This window comes from Neophocaena asiaeorientalis, unplaced genomic scaffold (assembly GCF_003031525.2).
Source record: "Neophocaena asiaeorientalis asiaeorientalis breed wild unplaced genomic scaffold, Neophocaena_asiaeorientalis_V1.1 scaffold742, whole genome shotgun sequence".
NCBI classification, from domain to species: domain Eukaryota; kingdom Metazoa; phylum Chordata; class Mammalia; order Artiodactyla; family Phocoenidae; genus Neophocaena; species Neophocaena asiaeorientalis.
This window is the reverse complement of record NW_020173724.1, coordinates 379,010-386,365: the sequence shown is the minus strand read 5'-3', so window position 1 is coordinate 386,365 and position 7,356 is coordinate 379,010.

Sequence of the window (7,356 nt, the reverse complement as noted above, 5' to 3'; positions counted from 1 at the left end):
ACGCCAGCCGAATAGACAAAGGCATAATCATGCAAAATTAGAGCTTTAGTAGAAATAAAGGCAAAGTATACCAGAGGCTGGGCAGGGTTAAATTAAGGGGTTGCCATAACCTGACTTGCATTTTTAGAACTGTCCTTCTGGTGGTAGCCAAGGTAGAGAAGGGGAGAGCCTGAGGCAGTGACCATTGTGAGGGATGTGGAGAGGGTGTCTTGGCTAGTTTGGGGAGGGAGCTTAGCAAAGAAGTTGTGGGGGCTAGTGAGAGGCCCTGGGGAGGCAGAGCTGAGGGGGCTGGAAACCTGGAGGCGAAGACCCTGGAGAAGGAGGACTCAAATCTACTTCAGGGTTTCTAGCCAAGGAAACTGGAGGGGCAAGTGTTCACTCAATCCAGGTAAGGAGAGGCAAGGAGGAGCAGGTCTGGCGGCAGGTGGAGAAGAGGAGAGCACTGCATTCTGCCTGCTTATCCCCCCTTCAGTCTCCCCTCTCCAGCACCTCCCCCAGGCCCTAGAGCTGATGCAATTAAAAGGGTGGGAGCTGGGAAGTTCAAGGCAGGAGAGAATACAGCTCCTAACTATGCCCACATCTCTCAGACAGACCTGAGCCCCAGCAGGACCAGCCTGGGGGCAGTGAGCTCTCTCCTGGGGACCCGAGAACCATGCTGAGAGTCTGTGAGTACCCACAGCTATCCTGCCAGGCCAGGGCTCTAAGCTGGGCCTCCCCTACTGCCCTGCCCCTGGACCTAGGGCGACTCTACTTTCCAAACCAATAATGGAAACATATCATCTGACACGTGTATTTTGGAGGGGACAAAGGGAAAAAATTTCTTAAAGACCTAGGATGGGTGGTTTCCATAACTACACTGTCGACTAAAAAAATAGTCACAACCTAAAAGTTGAGAGTTATGTTTTATTTGGCGGGAATTTTTAGGACTTCAAGCCCATGAGGCAGCATCTCAAGTAACCCTGAGAGAACTGCTCCAAGAAGGTGAGGGAGAGAGCCAGGGTATATAGAAGTCTTGCGGTGAAATGGCAGGTAGTCTGACCATCAAAAGATTATTGTTAATTAAAGAAAACCAGATATCCCAAGTTAAGGAATTTAGGGCTTTTCTACGTATGGGAAGATGCAAGAGTCTGGGTTCACTGAAGTCATTCCTTTGATATGTGCCTCAGCTATCTGGAGCCAGTATCCTGTGTTTTCACCTCCTGAGTTTCCTCAGGGCTCACCATCGGGAGTGCCTGCAGTCTGATGGCTGCTAGAAGGCAGGTATGCTTTCCTTCCTGAGTTCCCTCAGGGCTCACCAGCTCATGTTGGAGGACTGCATTCACTGATGACTGTGACATCCTTTGTTTACTGATATGGCTGGCAATATTCTGTTTATCAACACCTCACTTACATTTATTCATTTATACAGCAAATAGTCACAGTGGAGCTATAGCTGTGCCAGGTGTGGGGCCTCACTGGAGTGGACAAGGCAGACCTGGTCTCTGGCTCTCAGGGCAGGCATCCGGGCTGCTCAGTGGTGTCTCCACCCCAGCGATAAGATGCAGCAGATCTTTAAGGCAGTGGTTGATTAGTTCAGGAGAGTAAAGAGTGGATTGAGGGCTGTGGGTCTGGTGTCAACTTACCTTGGCAAATAATGAATACCTCTGTGGCACCAGGGCCAACACAGATTGCCTGGTCTGGTTTCTGCTGGGTGAAATCAAGAGCTCAGCTGGATAATTTGGGCAGCTCCTTTAGCTCAAAGATGTGTTGTTCTGCTCTCCTCTTTATCTGGGGAGGAGTCCTCTGCCTAAAGGGACTGACTTTCCAGGGCCAAGCAGCGGATGGGAAAGTGTAACTCCACGCAAATTTCCTCCACTCAAAGAACTTGTGTTTCCTAGAAGGCCCAGCTGTGCATCTTCTTGTTTCTTAATGGCCGAGCAAGATGCCGTAATTGCTTACAATATTAAACACTGCTTTCCAGCAATAGAGCTCTGTGGTTAAAATATAAATATCACAAGCGGTAAGGAGACAAAGAGACAAAACTTACGACTTCAGGACGGGTCAGATTCCATTTCTCACCTCAAGGAAGGGAGAAGGGATAAGCCCCACTCTTGTTCCTTGAAGAAAAGGTGGATGGCTGAGGGGGGAGGAAGGCTGAATTCTGAAATGTATGTGCGTAAAAGAAATTATAAAGTGAAAGCAATTATAAGTAAAAGAAATTATAAAGTCAGGCACATGGGTTCTCAGAGGGAGGCTGAAGAAGCACAGGAGGCCCTCAGGAGAGTGGGAGAGGCAGGGCAAATAGAGTCAACCTTTAGACTGGTAGACTAAAGGACAGACAGTCTGGGCTGAGCAATGCCCCCAAGCTTGAAATCTGTAATGAAATGCAGAGGGCAGAGGGAGGCATTGTAGGAAGCCCCAAAGTGTTTGTCCATGCATCCTTTCTTTCCTCTGTCCACCCATCTGTTCATTTATTTGTCTACCCATTTTTTCATCCATTTGTCTGTCCATCTGACCATCCGTCCACTCCTGCATTCCACGAATATGTCAAGTGCCCACTATGAGCCAGGCTATATGCAAAAGGGATTGATTTCTGGTCCAAAATGGAGAAGATAGGAGACTGAGCAACTGCCTCACATCTTACTCTGTGCAGGAATAGAAGGAATCGCAGAAAACTGTTGATGGTGATAAATGGAACCGGGTGGGAAAGTGAGGCAGTGGCGGTACAAACGATTTGTCCCTCTATGTTTTCTTTTTCTGTAATGTCACTATACCATCACAAATGAAGGGGGAAAGGTGGCCCGAATTAAACATAAATCCTGAGATTGGAATCAAGGATACATTCACACATTGCTCGCGTGGATGCTTATATAAAAAAATGAATGCAGATTTTAAAGGTATATGGTGGTGAGTCTGACCTGACAGCCAGAACCAGACCCTCACTTCTCCCCACCCTCGGGAAAGATACAGAGGGAAACTCGGTTACAAACTGTATTAGTCTGCTCAGGCTGCAACAACAAAATACTACAGACTGGGTGGCAGAAGCAACAGAAATTTCTCATAGTTCTGGAGGCTGGAAGTCCAAGATCAAGGTGTCAGCAGAGTTGGTTCCCCCTGAGGCGTCTCTCCTTGCCTTGTACATCACTGCCTTCTCCCTGTGTCTTCACCTGGCCTTTGCTCTGTGCCCACATCCCTGGTGTCTCTCTGTGTGTCAAAATTTCCTCTTCTTACAAGGACACTAGTCACACTGCATGGGGCCCATCTTAACAGTCTCATTTTAACTTAATCACCTCATTAAAGGCCCTGTCTCCAAATACAGTCACATTCTGAGGTACTAGGGGTTAAGATTTCAACACAGGACTTGGTGGGGAGGTACAATTCAGCCCAGAACACAGATAATAATTTCAACAAGGACAACAATAAGAAAATGACAGTCACAAAACACACACCTTTCATAGGCTCCTAGAGGGAATGTATGAGCCAGAATTAATGGAACCCTGTCCAAGGCAGGTGTGGAAATGCAGGCTCACAATTGGGCAAAGTCTTTAACTTCAGTGAGCCTTGGCCACCTCTGGGAAACGACCTCACGATGTCTCTCTGGGGCTTGGGAAGCTGGTACACTGCCATGCACATCTCAGAAACTGTTAACATTATTAAATGATGCCTTTATACTCTCTATCCTCACCCTATCCTTCCACAGCCAGTGAGTTAGGTCTTTTCACTGCAACAAATATTCTATCAACTCCAAGGGGGAAATGGGGCACCCAATGTGGTGGAAAGGTCCACGTCACCTGTCCCCCATTGGACTGAGGGCTTGGCCTCATGGATGGAAGTCCAGATGGCCAAGGGCAGGCACCTTGGGCAAGGCTCCATCCTGCATCACTCCTTGAGAGTGGGTGGCAAGGTGGCAGTGCTGACCATCCGGGGCGCTGGGGGCAGCTTGGCAGTCCTGGTGACTAAGACACCCTCTAGTAGGGAAGGAAGGGAATGGGAGTGCCGGGATGCTGCATCACAGGTCTAGCGATATAACCACTCCTCAAAGCAAGTGGTAAGACCAGCAGGACTTCTGGGTCCTCAGTCATTTGCTTGACATCTACACAGCCATGTGCACAGGCTGGCTGGCTCTCACCCTCCTGTCTGTGCTGAGCCTGGGTACCCAGGCCTTCAACAGCTGGCTTGTCAAGTGCTTTGAGGACCCCCAGTATGAAGAGATGGTGTGGCTGGCCCAAGACAGGCTGGGGCAGACGGCAGAAAGGAAACAGATAGTGGTGATTGGGCGGGCATGGCAGGGCTCACCGCTGCCAAGACCCTGCAGGACGCTGGCCACCAGGTACATGATAGGGTGTGGGAGGGTCCTGCATGGGGAACCTGGGAGAGAGGGAAGTGGACAGCCTCAGAGAGCTGGGGCAGGGGACTGGGTCTAGGGCTCTAGGTGGGGGTAGAAGGGCTAGGAGAACTGGGTGGTCTGACTGTATAACAAAGGGAGACCTGGGGAAGAGGCAGGAGGGCTGTGGGAGCTAGGTCTGCTAGGAGGGGATGTGTCCAGCCTCACTGAGGTCAGGAAAGTGCTGTCTTTCTAGGTGATTGTCCTGGAGGCCTCAGGGCATGTGTGGGTGGCAGAATGGAGACCAACAGAGTGCCTGGAGCACAATGGTATGTGGAGCTGGGAGCCATGAGCATTCCCGCCAACCACAGGTACGGTCGGGGAAAGTGGGAGTGGGTAGGGAAGGCTGGGGTGTGGGCAGTTGTCTCATTTGTACTCTCGGGATTTTAGCTTATGGAGGTGATAGGTAGCCATGGAGAGGTTAATGCCACTGTAAGAATTTATTATTTACATTTCCAGAGAGAAGGAGACAAACCACACCACACAGGGCCCTGGGGATACATTGGGATGGTCAGGAGGCAGAAGACAGGAGCAAAGAGAAGGCACAGACCATGGCCTTTATTGGAGTTCCTGAGGGAAAGGCAACGTGGGACGGAGTAAACAGCTGAGGTTTGGCTGGTTTGAATAATTACAGTGGGCCCTGGGCTGTAGGAGTGGTCTCTAGTTGCCTGGTACCTGGCCCTGGGTGAGTTAGGGCAGGGGAGATATTTACTTGGTGTGTGGGTGGGAACATGGCCTTGGATCAGCCAGTCTGCACACTGAAAGGAGAGCTCAAGGCAAGCTGACATGCAGGAGAGATGTGGTTCGGCCCTGTGATTCATGAGTATCAAATATACAGAATCTAAGAAGACACAAAACACACAGTTAGAACACACAATTAGAACAGCAGTCAACACCAAGGCCTAGACAAATAGCAATGAGTGGCCATCCTTTCCTGGAAGTCAGCAGGCCTGGGTCTGCCCCAACTCACAGCCTCAATGTTTTAATGTATATACTGTGCATTATGGCACCTGCCCTGCCTGCTTAGAAGCCAATGTGGAGGTTCCCAAAAGATAATTAGGATGGGAGAGCCCCTTGAAAAGTCAAAAGTGGCCTGCTAGGTTTGCTAGCAATGGGAATAATGAGTGTCCATGGAGGACGGTGTGGTGTCTGATGGGAGCCCTGGGACCAGAAACTAGCATCAGGTGACCTGATGGAGGGTCATCCTGAAGGGGGGCCCTGCTCCATGGAGAATGCAGGGTGGTGGAGGATGCTTCCTGGAGGCTTGGGAAGGATGCACATGGCCTCCAGGGAAGATAAGCCCAGAGGACCCTGACACTGCTCTTCATGCAACCTCCTGGACCTTGAGGCCAGAGGTCTCAGACAAAATGAGAGAGATCGTGGCCAGCACGGAGGACAAGCCTGGTGTGGTGTGGCCACAAGAATGGTGGCCCTGTTCCCTCGTGGCCCTGCCGCCATTAGTGTAGTGACACGGGGGTCTGTAGTTCTGTCTTTGGATAGAGGCCAGTAGCCCCAGTAAATCTGTGGGGAGCAAAGGGCAGAGCCCCTGGAGCAGGGACGGCTGGTAGCTTCCTTGTCCCTGCTGAGCTGTCTCTGATTCGCACCACAGGCTATCTCATGAGTTCATCGGGAAGTTTGGGCTAAAGCTCAGTAAGTTCCGCACCTCCAACAACCAGAGCTAGGTGCTGGTCAACGGGGTGCACAGCGCGTGGGGGAGGTACAGGCCTACCCGCGTCCGCTGGGCTATCAGGTCAGGGCAAATGAGGAGTGGAAGACAGCAGAACAGCTCTTGCTAGAATCACTGCCGGGGATTATGAACATACCAAACTTTCGGACCCCGCCCAGCCTCACTCTGCCACAGTGGCGCCAGGTTTCCCGCTTTGTCCGTATTATTCACAGTGGCCTCGTAGGCCTACAGAAATGTGTCCAACACCAACAAGGAGGTAGACTTCCCACCTCTGTAATTCCCAGGTTGGTGGGGGACCTCTGGCCCCTAACTTTACAGCCCCGTAATCTGTCCAATAGTTAAGTGTCCACCTTCGAGACATTCAGACTAGTTGTGGGACAAAGTCCTTGAATCCAGGAGAGAACATATATAAACCAACCTTGGACGTACACACAAGTAGAAGCATGAGTGAGGGAGTGGGAACATCGGGGGCTGGACCAGGCTGAGGTGAGTGCCCGTGTGGGGTGGGGTTTGGTTCTCACTGAATGCCCCTCCTTCCTCCATGACCAGGTGGTAGAGGAGCTGAAAAGCAGTAGCTGCAGCCAGGTGCTGGAGAAGTACGACTCCTTCTCCACCAAGGTCAGTCCTGGGACACACTTCCTGCTGCCCACAGCCCACCCTGTCACAATGTATGGAAACCATGGCAGGACCACCCACCCTCTTTCCAGCTTGTAGCAGGAGAAACATGTTAACCCTTGACCCACCCTCCCCGGCAGGCAGCCAGAGGGAGCCTGTGCACAGACCCTGTCCCTGGGCATCGTCCCGCCTGTGGCTCAGGGCTGCCCAAGATGGAGAGGGGGTCCTTCCTCACCCACCTACTCCAACCTCTTGCTGTTTCGTACTCAGCCAAGCACACCCTCAAGGCCTTGGCATTGGCCGTTCCCTCTGCCTGGAATGCTCTTCCTGCAGATATCACATGGCTTGCCCCTCAACCTTCTTCAGGTCATGGCTCAAGTGTCCACTTTGAACTGAGGTTCCTCCCATCTGGCACCCTCCCATCTTCCTTTTCTACCCTAATGCTTATCACACTGTAGTGAATATTTTACTTGTTTGTTTATGGTCTGCTTCCCCTGCTAGAATGTAAGCTCCTGGAGGACAATGGTGGTGGGAGGGAGGGAAAGGAAGCGGGGAAGGGAAACGGGAGGAGGGAAGGAAAAAGGGAGGAGAGGTACAGGGCTTGGAGAATAAGTCAAGCTAGAGAAGATTCTCAGTTACCCACCCTTACCCCCCCACCTTCCACACACCCCATGCACAGAGGTAGGGAACC